An 18,386-nucleotide genomic window follows, 5' to 3' on the forward strand; every position below is an offset into this window, starting at 1 on the left:
GTAGTCTGAAATTAAACCCATAATATCTCAGAGGTATGCCTGTTTGTATTTTACTAAAAAAATTTATCATGTTAATTTCTATATTTTTTTTTCTCTCTGTTCCATGGCTGAGTGTCAGAGCAGTAACTATTCCCTGAAAAAGGGAACAGGCTTCTTCCAATGGCGTTTCTATGGCACCTCCATAAATCAGCAAGGAAAGGCACCTAAGAGAGCAGTAAATCAGCACCCTGGGCTCTATCCTTTCATTATTCTCCCTTCCTGAGCACGATGAGGCTATATTTATTCCCTAAAGCAGTCCATCTATGTGAATATTTGAAAAAATGTATGTATTTTTGGCTTTTGGCTTTATGAAAGCTTTAGGAGCATGTTTTACTTCTTGTACATAGAAATCTATTTCTGTCTGCATATTTTGAGTGATGTATGAGTACATATGATCTGTGAGCATAGTTCTCTTTTATCCTCTCATTCTTATCCATCTTGATACATTAATTTCACAATACATACATCCACTGAATAACTTGATACATCATAAATATTGTAGGTATTGGTGATATAGAAATAAATATAGCATGGTTCATGTATGCATATATAATTTGTTTGTAAACACTGTAGGAGTGAAATGAATTTTTCTTTTCCCCTCTGAAGGTCTGAATCTGCTGAAATAAACTGACAATACATTAATAGGCAAAAGGCATACAAATATGTTAATGTGCAAGTGTGCATGGGAGCCATATAAGATATGAGACTCAAAGAAGGGAACAGAGATGATTGAAGGTTAAAATAGCATGAAGGAATAGGGGCTTCAGACTTTTTGGGGAGGTGGCTGTAAGTTATGGGAGGGACAGGGGAGGAATCTCATGGTGAACAAAGTTTATCTTACTACACAGATAAAAGTCTCTTAGGTAATAAAAGTTATTTGGGGATCAACCTTCAGGAGAAGATGCTGTCTGGATGTGATGATTACTTTTTTTTTTTTTTTTGAGACGAAGTCTTGCCCTGTTGCCTAGGCTGGAGTGCAGTGGTGTGATCTTGGCTCACTGCAACCTCCACCTCCCGGGTTCAAGTGATTTTCGTTCCTCAGTCTCCTGATTAGCTGGGACTACAGGTGCGTGTCACCATGCCCAGCTATTTTTTTTTTTTTTTCATCTTTTTAGTAGAGATAAGTTTTTGCCATGTTGGCCAAGCTGATCTCAAACTCCTGGCCTTGAGTGATCTGCCCACCTTGGCCTCCCAAAGGGCTGGGATTACAGGCGGGAGCCCCACTGTGCCCAGCCTGTATGTGGTGATGACTTTTACTGTCCTTTCTGGTAAATAATCTTTTCTGGTTGTTTGATGAGATTCCTAGGGAAGGGGTTCAAGACAATTGCATTCCTTTTGGAAGAACTTCCCTCAGTCAGATAAGGGAACTTTGAGAAAGCTTCTCTCTGCACTAGCAAAAGGAAAGAGAAGAAAGGGCAGGAGAAGGTCAGAGAGAGCGACCTTGGTTCTGAGGCTCATTTCTGAGGCTTTTCAATCTTCTTTGTTCCAAGCACTCAGCATGCCAACATGCCACATTGTGGGGTATTATCTTCTGAGCCCCAACAACACATAGCTCATATTCTAGCTAGATATTTAGTATGCTCGTCAAGTCAGAATATTTTTAGATGATAGAAAACAAGTAAAGCCCTAATTTTTACTAAGCCTTTAGAGAGGTGGTGAGTTTACAATTGGGCCATGTGAAAGTAAATTATACAGTACTCTGGAGAGGTGGGGAAATAGAAATTATTCCCTTTTATCTTTATCCTTTTATCCTGACCCAGTCACAAAAGTCAGTTGTCTATTTCCCTGACAAGTTAAAAATTATTGCAAGGCCCTAAGAATATTTATTACCCCTTTTCCTGTTTTATAAAATGATGTCTAACTTTAAAAAGCATTTGTAGGCTAATGGAAATAATATTATGGTGGGAAACATACACTAATTTGAGATCTTGGCCTATTGAACCCAATAAAAGCTCAAAATTTATTTATTTTGATGATTTGATCTAGCTCACATCCGAAACTTTAATTCAATGGAATTGAAAAGATGTTTTTATAAATTATTTTAATCATATGAAAACTTTAAAGAAATTTATCATCTTTTGTAAGCTAGTTTTGTAGAAACCATTCAGCACAGATCTACCTCAAAATTGTAATTGCAGTCCAGTTGTAATTACCTAAAAAGGTACAAAGGGATGATATTTGAATTTGGCATATATGTTCACATATTTATAGTAAAAGCGAAGTTTTTGAATAATGAATGTATAATATATTTTCTAGGTATAAACTGATATGAAGGATTTACCTGTAATCTGAAAAACTAATATGTAATTGAGGTTAGATAATTTCAGGAATTGAATAATTTGTGTAGTTGTTATTAAATACTGACATTATTTTCAGCCTTGTTTGGACAAAGTAGATAAAGGACCCAAAGTGAAGCAATATTTAGAAATAAAAATTTTGAAGAAAATAGCTTATAAGCTGAAGTAAATATTTTCAAAGTGTCTTATGTTGTCAAAATGATAAAATAAAGCAAGCTGGAGACTTTGCTCTTCAAATCTACACAACAGAACTGGCATATCCATGAACCTTTCTACATGTAAATATCTAGTTAGAAAGACGCCTTCTGGGGAGTCTATTCTGGGGTAGATCTATGCTGATAAGGGACAATGAGGCAAGGCCAAATTCATCAGAGACTCTGGCCTTTTGGAGGATTATCTCTAACTAAAGTCCTAAGATTCTTCATTCCAGTGTGAAAAGCTGATAGCTGGAGAGGTAGGAAGTATTTCTGAGAATTCTAGAGGGTCAGAAACACATGGATATGTGTGTGTGTGTGTGTGTGTGTGTTGTTATATTTTGAAGTACCTTTTATAGCATGCTTCTTATGTTCCAGGGTGTGCAACTGTAGTATGAGAACAGGAAGTGGGACGGTCAGTCTCCAGTGCTTTCAGCCGTCAGTCAACCTGCGGGTTAAGATTCATAACCCAGAGTAGGAGGAGCCTTGAATCCCTGATGAGGCAACTGCTTTGTAAGTGTGATTGAGGCCAAAGATGAAACAGTTTGCTTCAGTTTGTCCATTTGTGTTTAAGACAACTGAGAGGACTGGAAATGGACTGTCCAGTCACTTGCAAAACATGCTATTTCATTGTTTATCTTTAACACTTTAAGTTTAATTAGTATTTTTTTCAGGCTTATATATATATATTAGCTCAAGTGCAGTCAAACTTGCTTTAGATATGTGAAAACTTGCTTTAGATATGTGAAACAGTTTGCTTCAGTTTGTCCGTTTGTGTTTAAGACAATTGAGTGGACTGGAAATGGACTGTTCAGTCACTTGCAGAACATGCTATTTCATTATTTAACACTTTAAGTTTAATTAGTATTTTTTTTCAGGCTTATATATATATATATATATTAGCTCAAGTGCAGTCAAACTTGCTTTAGATATGTGAAAAGGAGCTTCAACTTTAGGAAAGAAGAACATACAAGAATGTATATTGTTAGAGTTCTTTAAAAGAAACCTTGAAACTATCCATAATACAATAATTTTTCAGGATTTCAGCATTAAGCTATCCATCTGAAATGTTCCTTCATAAATAAATAAATTATGTTTTGCTTTAAAGAATGAGATAATTTTGAGCCAAGCACAGGGGCTTATGCCTGTAATCCCAACACTTTAGGAGGCCAAGGCAGGAGGACCACTTGAACAAGCCAGGAGTTTGAGGCCAGTGTGGACAACAAAATGAGACCCTGTCTCTACAAAAAATGTTTAAAGACTTAACCTGGTGGTGCACGCCTGTGGTCCCAGTTACTTGGGAGGCTGAGGCAGGAGGATCGCTGGAGCCTAGGAGTTTGAGACTGTAGTGAGCTATGATCGTGCCACTGCACTGCAGCCTTGGTGACAGACTGAGACCCTGTGTCTAAAAAAAAATAATAAATTTAAAAAAATTGAATGGGATCATTTGTCTTACTTTAAGGCCAAATAGCTGAGTTATAATAGGCTTAAATCAGGAGTTTGACTACTATAATAAATACAATTAATTAATTGTGGTCCATTCTACATTGTTTGTGTTACCTCAGACTTATGTAATTAAGATATTTGAATCAGAAAAGCATATTTTTTGTGTTAATTTGATAAGCATGACCGCCAAGTACTCATCTCTGTTTGCCTTTTTTTTTTCTTTTTTCCCTCCCTTGTTTCTTTGTGTTATGAACCAAATCATAACTTCCTCTTACAGATCCAGAGAGCTGTTTGTCTTTGAGTAGGAATATACAGAAAAGACATAAGGCATTTCTTTTCTCACATTTTAAAATAAGGAGCCTCAGCATTTCCAGGGTGAATTTTAAGGTTTATGGCTCTGAAAATTGCAAGTTAAAAAGCACATTAGCAATTATTTTTGAATTGCACTAGAAATTATGGACCAGTTCAAAACAGATTGCTGATATTCTAAAGTGAACCAGAGGTGCAACAAAAATCTTTTGCAATAGAGATTTTTCTTTATGATTTTATCCTTATCCTATATCCTTTCTTCCTGCTGCAACATTACTGCATTTTCTTTTAAACAATGCTATTACAAATAATTCCCAAAGATATAATGTAGTCTTTTGCTGAGAACAGGGTAAAAGTGGAAAATTCCAGGTTCTATTTCTGAGCTTTGCTCATAGCGGTTTAGTAGAAAGCTTAGTATCTGGGTCTCCCCATTACAGAAAATAGAAATTTAATTACTATTTATCCTCAAAGATACTTAATTTTCAGTAGGAAAGGCTTGATGCTATTCAGTGATCCTCAGATCAAAGCAATTTAAACATGCATTATTTTAACAATATACAAGTACAAAAGCTAAGAAATTATCTAGTGCGAGGCTCATCTCCCCACTCTCTATGATTTTCTTTATCTCAGAATTTATGGGTAACCTAGATACTGAAGTGGAGATATACAAAGAACATCCATTTGAGGCAGAGGAAATTATTTTCTTTGCCTTTTGTTTTGTTTTCTGCATAAAAGGAATTGCAGATATTTCCAGATGAAAGGATTTATTTATCCAGAAATATTTTTGAACTTATACTATTTTTGGGGGGGCCCAAATCATTTAGAAGATTTTTGTATGGGGGAGAAAACAATAGTCACATTGTGACAGGATGGTAGAGTCATTGTCAGTAGCATTTAGTTAAAGGACAGTACGATGGACAAGGCATAGGCCTTAAAGTAGAAATAAAGTGCTTGCTTTGGTACATAGTTATTGCTGGCTTAATTGGGTATTTCATCATATACTGTGATGAACTTTTGGTTATTTATCATGTTTATGTGTCTTTTACCTATTTGAATCTTTACACAAATGAAAGGCTCTCTTTGAGTGTTTTCTTTTTTTTAAAGGGGAAATCATGTTGGACTTGAGCACTATAATCGATTGGTTAGCTCATAAATATATGAGAATAAAGGTACTGTAAATAATGTTTTTACCTTCTGTTTTTGAGCTTTTTCTTTCCTTTGCAACCCTTCAGAGCTGAAGCGTCCCATTGTAATTGCTTTTACTTTCCCATTTCTCAGTCATTCTGCTCTATCTTTCCTGTTAGTGATTATATTAGCTCAACAGTATTTAACTACAGTTTCACAGTCAATTATTAATGAATGTTTCATTTTATCTGTAGTATTACTTTGCCAACAAAACTGCGTGAAGTTAATTACTTGGCAGTTTTTTAAAGTATAAAATGGAAAGAAATGGCTTTTGCTGTTAAATTGTCATTCAGACCCACTTTTGTCATTACAGGATAACAACAGATCCCTTTGATAACTGAGCCAAGCAGGTCAGCCACTCTCTGTTGTTCAAATGGTTGATAAAATATGCACAAAACTGAAATCTGGTGGGGTCTGGAACCTGTGGCTTTGCAATTTGGAAGGCATTTGATTATGTCCTTTGTAGATTGTTCACGTTCTTTGAACCTGTTTGAAAAAAATGTTTATATTTCAACCTGCTGAGTTCCTAACATTTAAAAGAGAATAAGTGACTTCCATAAATCAAGGCACCCCAGGCAGGAAAGGTTTGCCTCACAAACAATGGCTGAGAGAGACACCTGGCCTCGGGCACATCAAGAGACTATATTGTTAGGCCTGGGCATTGTGGAGATGGGATGTTCAGGAAAAGGCAATTCCTAAAAGGATACTGTACTAAAAGACTTAAGACTCTTATCTGTCTTGACTCATTTCAAACATCCTTCTTCACAAAAATACTAACGCAATACCTTTAAGATTTTTAATTAGAAGTTGTTTGTGTGCTGTGAGGGAAAGCACAAGCACAATCTCCACCTTAGGGTGACCAGATACAGCAAATAAAAGTACACAGCACCTAGAAAAATGTGAATTTCAGAAAGTATGAACCACGTGTCCTGTATTTTATCTGGAAGCCTTACATTTGAGTTCTATTTCTTTTCATCCTACATAAAAGTTACGTGTATTTTACTGTCACATATACTGAGTAAAGGGAGAATTCATGAATGCAACATAAATGAAATATGATTAGATTATTTTGTCAACACTTTAATTTGAGGCAGTTTTGAGAGTTTTTCTAAACATCTCAGTGCTGGTTTCCACGGGTACCTAACGGATTCTTATCTAGTGAACTAAGAAAACTCATTGATGTATGCTCAAGATGGCCTTAATGATCCGCTCAGTTTGTCTAGACTTTAGATACATTTCTTAACTATAAGCCCTTGACCTCCCTTTTCTTTCTCTCTCTTTCTCTTCTTCCTTCCTTCCTCTCTCTCTCTCTCCATTTTTTTTTTTTTTAATTGTACTTTAACTTCTGGGATACATGTGCAGAACATGTAGGTTTGTTGCGTAGGTATGTATGTGCCATTGTGGTTTGCTGCACCCATCAACCCATCATCTAGGTTTTAAGCCCTGCGTCCATTAGGTATTTGTCCTAATGCTCTTCCTCCCCTTGCCTCTCAGTCCCCAGTGTGTGATATTCACCTTCCTGTGTCCATGTGTTCTCATTGTTCAACTCCCACTTATGAGTGAGAACATGTGGTGTTTGGTTTTCTGTTCATGTGTTAGTATACTGAGAATGATGGCTTCCAGCTTCATCCATATCCCTGCAAAGGATATGAACTCATTCTTTTTGATGGCTGTATATTATTCCATGGTGTATGTGTGCCACATTTTCTTTATCCAGTCCATCATTGATGGGCATTCAGGTTGGTTCCAAGTCTTTGCCATTGTGGATAGTGCTGCAATAAACATATGCGTGCATGTGTCTTTATAGTAGAATGATTTATAATCCTTTGGGTATATACTCAGTAATGGGATTGCTAGGTCAAATGGTATTTCTGGTCCTTGATCCTTGAGGAATTGCCACACTGTCTTCCACTATGGTTGAACTAATTTACACTCCCACCAACAGTGTAAAAGCGTTCCTATTTCTCCACAACTTCTCTAGCATCTGTTGTTTCCTGACTTTTTAATGATCACCATTCTAACTGCTGTGAGATGGTATCTCATTGTGGTTTTGATTTGCATTTCTCTAATGACCAGTGATGATGAGCTTTTTTTATATGTTTCTTGGACACATACCTGTCTTCTTTTGAGAAGTCTGTTCATATCCTTCACTCACTTTTTTGATGGGATTGTTTGTTTGTTTTTTTCTTGTGTATTTGTTTAAGTTCTTTGTAGATTCTGGATATTAGACCTTTGTTGGATGGATAGATTGCAAAAATTTTCTCCCATTCTCTTGGTTGCCTCTTCACTCTGATGATAGTTTCTTTTGCTCTGCAGAAGCTTTTTAGTATAATAAGGTCCAATTTGTCAATTTTGGCCTTTGTTGCAATTGCTTTTGGTGTTTTAGTCATGAAGTCTTTGCCCATGCCTATGTCCTGAATGGTATTGCCTAGGTTTTCTTCTAGGGTTTTTATGGTTTTAGATTTTACATTTAAGTCTTTAATCCATCTTGAGTTAATTTTTGTATAAGGTGTAAGGAAGGGATTTGGTTTTGGTTTTCTGCCTATGGCTAGCCAGTTTTACCAGCACAATTTATTAAATGGGGAATCCTTTCCCCAATTCTTGTTTTTGTCAGATTTGTTGAAGATCAGATGGTTGTGGATGTGTGGTGTTATTTCTGAGGCCTTTGTTCTGTTACATTGGTCTATATATCTGTTTTTGTTTCAGTACCATGCTGTTTTGGTTACTGTAGCCTTGTAGTATACTTTGAAGTCTGGTAGTGGGATGCCTCCAGCTTTGGACTTTTTGCTTACAATTGTCTTGGCTCTACAGGCTCTTTTCTGGTTCCATATGAAATTTAAAGTAGTTTTTTCTAATTCTTTGAAGAAAGTCAATGGTAGCTTGATGGGAATAGCACTGAATCTATAAATTACTTTAGGCAGTATAGTCATGTCCATGATATTGATTCTTCCTGTCTGTGAGCATAGCATGTTTTTCCATTTGTTTGTGTCCTCTCTTATTTCCTTGAGCAGTGGTTTATAGTTCTCCTTGAAGAGGTACTTCATGTCCCTTGTAAGCTATATTCCTGGGTATTTTATTCTCTTTGTAACAATTGTGAATGGGAATTCACTTATGGTTTGGCTCTCTGTTTGTCTGTTATTGGTGTATAGGAATGCTTGTGATTTTTGCACATGGATTTTATATCCTGAGGTTTTGCTGAATTTGCTTATCAGCTTAAGGAGTTTGTGGGCTGAGGCAATGGGGTTTTCTAAATATAAAATCATGTCATCTCAAACAGAATCAATTTGACTTCCTCTCTTACTATTTGAATATGCTTTATTTCTTTCTCTTGCCTGATTGCCCTTGCCAGATTGCCCTTGCCAGAACTTCCAATACTGTGTTGAATATGAGTGTTGAGAGAGGGCATCCTTGTCTTGTGCCAGTTTTCAAAGGGAATGCTTCCAGCTTTTGCCCATTCAGTATGATATTGGCTGTGGGTTTGTCATAAATAGCTCTTAATATTTTGAGACATATTCTGTCAATACCTAGTTTATTGAGTGTTTTTATCATGAAAGGGTGTTAAATTTTGTCAAAGGCCTTTTTGGTATGTAGAGATAACTATCCTAAATATATATGCACCCAATACAGGAGTACCCAGATTCATAAAGCAAGTTCTTAGAGACCTACAAAGAGACTTAGACTTCCACACAGTAATACAGTGAGACTTTAACACCCCACTGTCAATATTAGACAGATCGATGAGACAGAAAACAAGAATATTCAGGACTTGAACTCAGCTCTCATCCAAGTGGACCTAATAGACATATACAGAACTCTCCACCCCAAATCAACAGAATATACATTCTTCTCGGCACCATATAGCACTTTTTCTAAAATCAGCCACATAATTGGAAGTAAAACACTCCTCATCAAATGCAAAAGAATGGAAATAATAACAAGCAGTCTCTCAGACCACAGTGCAATCAAATTAGAACTCAGGATTAAGAAACTCACTCAAAACCGAACAACTACATGGAAACTGAACAACCTGCTCCTAAATGACTACTGGGTAAATAACGAAATTAAGGTAAAAGTAGCAAAGTTTTTTGAAACCAATGAGAACAAAGAGACAATGTACCAGAATCTGTGGGACATAGCTAAAGCAGTGTTAGTAGGGAAATTTATAGCACTAAATGCCCATATCAGACAGCTGGAAAGATCTAAAGTGGACAGCCTGACATCACAATTAAAAGAAGAAGAGAAGTAAGAGCAAACAAATTTAAAAGCTAGCAGAAGACAAAAAGTAACTAAGATCAGAGCTGAAGGAGATAGAGATACCAAAAACCCTTCAAAAAATCATTGAATCCAGGAGCTGGCTTTTTGAACAGATTAACAAATAGATTGACCACTAGCCAGACTAATGAAGAAGAAAAGAGAGAAGAATCAAATAGACGCAATAAAAAATGATAAAGTAGAGATTACCACTGATCCCACAATAATACAAACTACCATCAGAGAATACTATAAACACCTCTGTGCAAATAAACTAGAAAATCTAGATGAGCATTGATGTGAAAATCCTCAATAAAATACTGGCAAACCAAATCCAGCAGCATATCACAAAGCTTATCCACTACAATCAAGTTGGCTTCATCCCTGGGACCTCCCTTTTCTTATAACATTTATTTTAAAATTACAACTGTATAAATTCTTCCTTTCTTCCTTTGAGATATAAATACTTTCCCAGCCTTTTGACATTTTTTACCACCCACTGATGTCTTTCTCAAGGACATGGGCCCATCCTTTTGACATGTAATAACGGAAGATAGTGTTACTATTTTCCAGTCTCTGTGAGTGGGTAGGAGCCTAACTCCAATAAGAGACAGTTAGCAAACACAGATGACCTAATCACTTTGACAATCACTCTACTAAGAAGCTAGCTCACCCCAGTGCTTAAAAACTCTCCTACCTTTTATTTCAGCAGAAGTCTCCCTCTGCTACAATAGCCTGAATAAACTCATCTTACTATTTTTAACAAGTGTCCAGTGCATTTTTACTTCAACAAATAGGACAAATTCTAGGCCTTGGTATTTTACCAAGTCCCCTGGATGATTCTAATACTGACCCAAGTTTGAGAACCCCTTTAGCTTTTGCAGTATTTTACAAAACACCACAGTAATAAGTCTTGATATTTATTTGTGGTTATAAGACAAATTTGTAATGCCCGAGAAATACTCCCTTACTTCAATGGCATTTTTTAAAACTTAAAAAAAATCAAAAAACAAAAAACAAAGGCCCAGGTGTGGTGACTCACACCTGTAATCTCAGGCTGAGGTGGGAGGATTGCTTGAGGACAGGAGTTCAAGATCAGCCTGGGCAACACAGGGAGACCCCCATCTCTACCAAAAAAAAAAAAAAAAAAAAATTAGCTGAATGTGGTGATGTGCACTTGTATTCCCAGCAACTTGGGAGGCAGAGGTAGGAGGCTGGCTTGAGCCCAGGTGTTTGGGGTTACAGTAAGCCATAATTGTGCAATTGCATTCCAGCCTTGGGAATAGAATAAGACCCTGTCTCTTAAAAAATAATAACAAATATTAAATAAAATAGTATTGCTCACTTTGTCTTTTTCTTTAACTCAATCTAGTCATGATTCTAAACTTTAACCAACTGGACATTGTTGGTTCCTAAGGAATGTGGCCTAGGTCTGTCGGTAAGAGTGGCTTAGCATGGCACTAACTCTAAGTAGACAGAGAAATGGGATTCAGTGAAGAGGAGAGGTATGGAGTGTGTTAAAGCCCCTTGGGTGGTTCTGCTTTTCCAATCAACCTCCTCACTAAGAAAATGTGCTTGTGACATTCTTGGGTTGTCCCTTGGTTTGTCTGGGTAAGTTGCTCAGCAAGGAGATAATGTCCTATTCATTTTTTGTTTTCTCACTTCCTAGCACAGTGCCTGGCAATAAGTAAAAGCTTAATAAAGTATTATTTTTTTCTTTTTCAGCCTTCTCAGTGTGTGTCCTAACCCATCTTCTTCTTTTTTTTTTTGGCCTGGCGTGGTATTAAAATTAATTTAACTTTGCATGTGAAATTTTTCTGTGGGACTTGAACATTCCAAATTAGAATGGGAAGGAAATGAGTAACTTTGTCTTTTATTTCTCTAGCAAAAGAATTACCAATTTTTATGGGCAAAAACTGGAAGCATTCCCCTTGAACACAGGAACAAGACAAGGATGCCCTTTCTCACCAGTCCTATTCAACACAGTAGTGGAAATCCTGGCCAGAGCAGTCAGGCAAGAGAAAGAAATAAAAGGCATCCAAATAGCAAGAGAGGAAGTCAAACTATCCCTGTTTACATATAGTAAGATTCTATATGTAGAAAACCCCACAGTCTCTGCCTAAAATCTCCTTAATCTGTTAAACAACTTCAGCAAAGTTTCAAGATACAAAATCAATGTACACACATCAGTAGTACTCCTATATACCAGAAACAGCCAAGCTGAAAGCCAAATCAAGAATGCAATCCTTTTCACAGTAGCCACAAAAAGAATAAAATACCTAGGAATACAGCTAATCAGCGAGGTAAAAGAGAGACAGTGAGAATTACAAAACACTTGGAAGAAATCAGAGGTGACACAAACAAATGGAAAACATTTCCATGCTCATAGACAGGAAGAATCAATACTGTTAAAATGGCCATACTGCCCAAAGCAATGAGCAGATTTAGTGCTATTCCTATCAAACTACCAATGACATTCCTCACAGAATTATAAAAAACTATTTTTAAATTCATATGGAACAAAAAAAGAGCTCAAATAGCCAAGGCAACTCTCAGCAAAAAAGAACAAAGCTGGAGGCATCATCTTACCTGACTGCAAACTATATACAAGGCTACAGTAACCCAAACAGCATGCTACTGTCACAAAACAGACACATAGACAAATGGAACAGAATAGATAGCCCATAAATAATGCTGCAAACCTACGACCATGTGATCTTTTATGAAGTCAACAAAAACAAGCAATGGGGAAAGGACTGCCTATTCAATAAATAGTGCTGTGATAACTGACTCACCATATGCACAAGGCTGAAACTGGACCTCTTCCTTACACCATACACAAAAATCAACTCAAGATGGATTAAAGACTTCAATCTAAAACCTCAAACTATGAAAACCAGAGAAGATAACCTAGGAAATATCAGTCTAGAAATAGGCCCTGACAAAGGTTTCATGACAGAGTCATCAAAAGCAATTGCAACAAAAATGAAGATTGACACATGGGACTTAATTAAACTGAAGAGCTGCTGCACAGCAAAAGAAACTATCAACATAGTAAACTAACAACCATAAAATGGGAGAAAATATTTGCAATCTATGCATCCAACAAAGGTCTAGTATCCAGAATCTATGATGAACATAAACAAATCTACAAGCAGAAAAGAAACAACTCCATTAAAAATGGGCAAAGAACATGAACAGGTACTTTTCAAAAGAAGATGTATATGTGGCCAACAAACATGAAAAAAATGCTCAACATCACTAATCATTAGAGAAATCCAAATGAAAACCACAATGAGTTACCATCTAACATTTCAGAATGGTTATTATTAAAAAGTCAAAAAATAACAGATGCTTATGAGGTTGTGGAGAAAAGTGGAGATAAGAGAATGCTTATACATTGCTGGTGGGAATGTAAGTTAGTTCAGCCATTGTGGACAACTATTTGGCTTTCTCAAACAATTTCTCAAAGAATTTAAAGCAGAATTAGCACTTGACCCAGCAATCCCATTATTGGGTATATATCTAAAGGAATATAAATTGTTCTACCATAAAGACACATGCACATGTATATTCATCACAGCAGTATTCACAATAACAAAAACATGGAATTAACCTAAATGCCCATCAACAGTAGACTGGATAAAGAAAATGTGGTACATATATACGATGGAATACTACACAGCCATAGAAAGGAATGAGATAATATCCTTTGCAGCAACATGGATAGAGCTAGACGCCATTATTCTAAATGAATACAGGACCAGAAAACCAAATACCACATGTTCTGACTTACAAATGGGAACTAAACTCTGAGTACCTATGGACATAAAAAAGTAACAACAGACACCAGGACCTACATAAGGTTGGAGGGAGGGAAGAGGGTAAGGATTGAAAAACTACCTATTGTGTACTATCTCTGTTACCTGGGTGGCAAAATAATCTGTACACCAAACCCTTTTGCCACGCAGGTTACCTGCACATGTACTCCTGAACCTAAAAGAAAAGGAAAAAAAAAGTTGGAGACAAAAAAATATTACCAATTCTAAATCACTTAATGCATTTAAAAATTATTCATAAAATCTAAGTATGTATTTTCAGTTCAGGAAACAAAGACAGAATACCTCAGTTGCTCCAGGTCAGATAGTCAGGTTGTGCTAAGTTAAGACTCGACCTCTGTCTCATTATTGTCCTAAGTTATTCATTCATTAAACAGTTTCTAAGAGCCTATTATACATCAAGTACTATATTAGCCATTGGAGATACAAAAGCAAATACGTTAAATAATCAAAAGGATCATAATCTAATTTAAAGAGAATTTATTCAAGTGCATGGCTTGAGGATAGCCCTCCTAGAAACACTAACTTTAGGGAATGGACTCAGCCTTCTGAAGTAGAGAAGTTTCATTTATACTTCCTTGTCATAGGGGGCTATTTTGTACACTGCAGGATGTTTAGTAGCGTCCCTGGCTAAATGCTAGTAGCACCCACCAGATGCCAGTAGCATTCTCCAAGTTTAACAAACAAAAATGTCCCCAAATATGACCAGATGTTCTCTGTGGGGTAAAATCACCCCAAGTTGAGAACCAGTATACTAGAAGAAATATTTAGATTTGCCTCACTGAGGTGAAATCATACAGAATCATTATATTTTAGGTTTTATTTAAAGATTCTCCATGTTAAGGACTATATATTTAAAATCACCAATAAATGAGCTTTGGATACAAGAATAAAAGCAAGCATACTAATAATTTTAAAGAATATTATCTGCTTATTGAACAATTCAGAAAGACACATCTATGTTTACTTAGTCACTATGAAATTTATGGATGGATTGTGTGACAGCAATACAACCTTTCTTGGAAAATTGTCATTATCCTTTCATCTGGGTCTGTATATCACATCCTTACCTCTCACTCCTAGGCATCAGGCCTGTGGAGATTAAGACTTGATTAAAAAGCTCTGTGTGTGTATAAGTACATGATACTTACTAACAAATTCTTTTAAAAAATCTTTATAACAAAGTCTGTGTTTAAAAATAACAACACAAATCTTTATAAATCATTCAAATAAAGTTGCATGCATTTCCAGCTGAACATAACAGAAACATCTTGACACAGCTTCTTTTTCTCTAGAGAAATTCCATTCCAGGTATGGAGCTTACTAGACTGAGTTATGAATCCTGTGAAGATTGTTACAGCTCTCTAATAACTCATTTTCTGAATTCCCTTCCTCGTTTAGTAGAGGCACTTCTTCCTTTTAGGTATACAGCATACTTAGGCTTTCTTGTGGCATACATTCCCCTACACCCTACCCTATAAAAGTAGGTGAGTCTCTGATTCCTGTGATAGTTGCTAGTTGCCTGCTTGACTTTGAATCAGCCTCAGTAAACCAAGCACGTGTACATTAATTTGAAATATCACAAGAAAGACTCCACACCTCTCTTCCCTACCTTGATTTCCTACGTCATTGACCATATAAGGAGATAAAGGAGGGAAGGGTGAGGGGTTCACTGCAATTAAGTGTTGGTAGTTTCTTTTGAGCACTTCCTTTGGATTTATTGAGGTTGAGCCTATTAATCCAAACAAGGAGGAAAAAGTGACTAATTATCTTTAATTTTGGAATTGGATGTAAACTCTACTGTTGAAAAATACATTTAATAACACTTTCTCTTAACCTATGTGCATTTGAAAAGAAGTTACTTCTTGTACTCTAAGAACTTGCTATAGTTTGGACGTTTGTCTCCCCAAATCTCATGTTGAAACTTGATCCCCAGTGTTGGAGGTGAGACCTAACGGGAGGTGCTTGAGTGATTCTTGGGTGTAGATCTCTTATGAATGATTTAGTCCCATTCTCATGGTAATGAGTGAGTTCTTGCACTATTAGTTCCTATAAGAACTGGTTGTTTAAAACACCTAGCATCTCCCTGCCCTCCTCCCTTGCTGCTTCTCTCATCATTTGATTTCTGCACATGCCCTTTGTTTCCCACCTTGAGTGGAAGACACCTAAAGCCCTTACCAGGAGCAGATGCTAGTACCATACTTCTTTTACAGCCTGCAGAACCATAAGTCAAATAAACCTCTTTTCTTTATAAGTTACTCAGCCTCAGGTTATTCCTTTATAGTAACACAAATAGGCTAAGACAGAACTAGAACCTAAACTCTGTTTCCAAAATGTGTGTGCAAGTTTGAATAAAATCAAGTTAAGTGTTAGAAAAAAATTCTTATTGTGTTTGCATGAATATGTACACAGATGCATGTGTATATCTACTATCTACACACACATGTATGTACACCTATATATAAGAAACAGTCAATATTTTTTGACAAATTTATATTTTAGGCATTTACATGGTGGTGGTTTCTCTACATGCATATATGAATAATTACACTGCAACTCACTTAAGTAATTTTATAATTTACCTTATAGCAAAATACCTCTTTCCATTTTAAATAAATTACTGTGGCCTTTTAAAAAAGAATATAAGGGAAATAATGCCTTTTTTTTTTTTTTTGTATTTTGTACCCATACCACATCCAAAAGCTTTAGGATTCAAACACAAAGTAGCAAGCATTTACTTAGAAAGCAAATTCAAAGAAAAGAGGATTTATATGAGATCAACTCACCAAGCAGGGACTGAATCCCAAATTCAGAGAAAAAAAGGTTTATTAAAATATGTCAGCTCATCAATTTCTAGACTACACTTTTGAAATAGCCAGTGGCCCTCCTTCAGGTGATTTCAGACAGTAGTTCATTTTCTTTCAGGTAATAGGATTGAATAAATAGAGAAGGAAGTATTTCTACCATTTAATCCCTGGATGCTGGCATTTATCAGCCTGTTATATAACTATGCTTCCATTTATAGTTTAAGTATTTTTTGTTACATTTACATTATAAGAATGATTTCAGTCCCTGGCCATTTAAAGTGGATCCAAGCTGAGATCAAATTGAGAATAAGCCTCTTACTGTTTGCTGAGCTAGTGGTCTGGTGACCTATAAGAATATCTATCAGCATACCTTGTTATGCATAAGATATGTTGTTTTAGGTTAAAGCAGATTTTTTTTTTTTTTAATTGCAGAAGTACCTGGAGATTGTGTGTGGGAAATAGCAATGGAGAGGGCAGAGTGGCTACAGCCTATTTGGATTTTTGAGCCTGGATAGAATGATGGAGGGGAAACAGCTGAAGGAGCTGCTTTCATGAGAAATGCCATGATGTTTGTGGAACGAGCTGGGCTGCTCTAAGGACAATGACAGAGGACTGTACACAGAGTATGTCAGGGGGTCATTTTTCCAACCTCAGATAACTGGCATAGGCTACTATTCCAAGACTGTCTACTTTGGGAACATGGAGGCGGCACCTTAACATGGGCCCAGGCATTTCTTAGAAGTTATGGGAAGGTATGGCTGTGACTGGCAGTTTTCCTGCAGGGAGGCAACCCTCAGAGGGAGAAGTTGGAAGCAGATAATGTGGCAGATTTATTCTTCCCCTGTTGGAGACTTCCAGAAATACCTGGGCAAGAGACTCTTCCAGGGATCAGAGTCCCTCCTCCACGAGCAAAAGACTGAACCACTGAATATTGGATATCAGCTGATGCAGCTTCCTCTCTTTCCACAGGCTGGTGACATCTAGAGACATCCAAGTAATCTTGGAAACTCCATAGATAATGGAGTTTCAAAATTACTGTGATGGCCTTCTTTAAATGAAGGGTGCATCGAATTACAAACAAATAAAAAATACAAACAACACCTGGGTGATGTTCACAAATACAGTTTTGTTTTCATAGTCTGGACTCATTATAAAACTTCTGAATTATCTTTGTGCATATAAATGAGTTTAATAATTTGATGAGAATGAGGGAGAAAATGTAGTTCAGAAACAACTGGTCAAGATTCTGAGAATACAGCCTGTATTAGTCTGTTCTTGCATTACTATGAAGAAATAACTGAGACCGGGTTATTTATAAATAAAAGAGGGTTAATTGGCTGATGGTTCTTCAGGCTGTACAGGAAGCATAACGTTTTCTGCTTCTGGGGAGGCCTCAGGAAGCTTCTAATCATGGTGGAAAACAAAGGGGGAATGAAGCACTTTACATGGCCAGATTAGGATGAAGACAGAGATAGGGGAGGTGCCACACACTTTTAAATGACCAGATTTCATGAGAACTCACTCATCCACTATCATGAGAGTAGCACCAAGAGGATGGTGCTAAAACCCATTCATGAGAAACTGCCCCCATGATCCAGTCACCTCCCGCCAGGCCTCACCTCTAACATTGGGTATTACAATTAGACATGTGGTTTGGTGGAGACACAGATCCAAACTGTATGACAATCTGTAAGTTATATCTGTTTATTCAGAAAGATTATATTCTCAGTTTCAGAATTTAAGAATTACATATTAAATTATCAGATAACTTATTTGGTAGTAAAGTTAGGATTACAATTCTATTTTTATTTAACTAGTGCTAGCACACACATTAAAGCACATTTTATTTTAGTCCGCTGTACTGAAAATTGGAGATCTTTTAGCTGGACAATGGACTAATTTTCAATATGCCCTGTGCTATATGACTTTATGAAACTTGGAAAATACTTCAGATTGGGGAACAGTATGAGGTATACTATGGGAGGTTTTGAGTCACTATTAATATATTGTAAGTTCATG

General features: G+C 36.5%; 1 long non-coding RNA gene across 2 annotated transcripts in view; it reads left to right on the plus strand.

The window, feature by feature from the left end:
* Positions 1 to 18,386, plus strand: part of LOC103883745 — a 332,145-nt gene that overhangs the window by 85,452 nt on the left and 228,307 nt on the right. The window contains exon 3 of one of the 2 annotated variants that reach the window (XR_002521594.2): positions 2,909 to 3,730. The exons of the other annotated variant lie outside the window; for it this stretch is intronic. This is a non-coding gene — a long non-coding RNA (uncharacterized LOC103883745). Of the gene's footprint in view, positions 1 to 2,908; positions 3,731 to 18,386 lie in introns of those variants that run through there. 2 annotated transcript variants of the gene reach the window in all.

Source organism: Papio anubis, chromosome 6, assembly GCF_008728515.1.
Source record: "Papio anubis isolate 15944 chromosome 6, Panubis1.0, whole genome shotgun sequence".
In the NCBI taxonomy this organism is placed as follows: domain Eukaryota; kingdom Metazoa; phylum Chordata; class Mammalia; order Primates; family Cercopithecidae; genus Papio; species Papio anubis.